Raw genomic sequence first — 552 nt, 5'->3', positions numbered from 1 at the left:
ATTTTCTAAACATTATTGTAAAATGCAACAAGAGGATTCACACATACTTGGGAATTCAAGTGAACTTTAATTTAACATTGGTTGAAGCTGAGTCAGTCATTTCAAAAATCTATTTCAAAATTAATTCTTACTAGCAATTACTTGACATCAGTAAGCAGACACCTTTTCTTTTAGGCCACTGTTGTATCCTATGCTTAGTAAATCAAATTCAATTTTAGTTCACCCAAAGTATGTGGTCTTTATCATGTGTCAGACACAGAACTATTTTAAAGATTAAATGAAACCACACATGCAAAGTATCAGCACAATGGCTAGCACGCAATAAGTTCTCCTTAAATGATGGCTCTTATATTTTTCCTGTAAAAACTAAACAGATGACAAATAAAAATGAGAATTCTAGCTCAAGTGCATACTTTCAGTCAGCAAGTTTGTCATTTAATTGCCCCTTGTGGCATAGTCCAAGTAATTATTAAGGGTTATTCCCTGAAAAGGCAAAATGAAGGCTAAGAGCTGAGAGAGGTTGAGGTTGATGAGAGAAACGCTTGATACTGA

The 552-nt window shown here is 33.9% G+C and overlaps 1 protein-coding gene across 1 annotated transcript in view; it reads left to right on the top strand.

Annotated features, from left to right (window-relative positions):
* LOC103607078 (CUB and sushi domain-containing protein 3-like) overlaps nucleotides 1-552 on the top strand; it is a gene marked incomplete at its 5' end in the record, with an annotated part of 35488 nt that overhangs the window by 13092 nt on the left and 21844 nt on the right. The gene's annotated exons all lie outside the window — the stretch shown is intronic.

Source organism: Galeopterus variegatus, unplaced genomic scaffold, assembly GCF_000696425.1.
Source record: "Galeopterus variegatus unplaced genomic scaffold, G_variegatus-3.0.2 Scaffold7089, whole genome shotgun sequence".
Classification (NCBI taxonomy): domain Eukaryota; kingdom Metazoa; phylum Chordata; class Mammalia; order Dermoptera; family Cynocephalidae; genus Galeopterus; species Galeopterus variegatus.
This window is presented reverse-complemented; position numbering and strand designations above follow the sequence as displayed.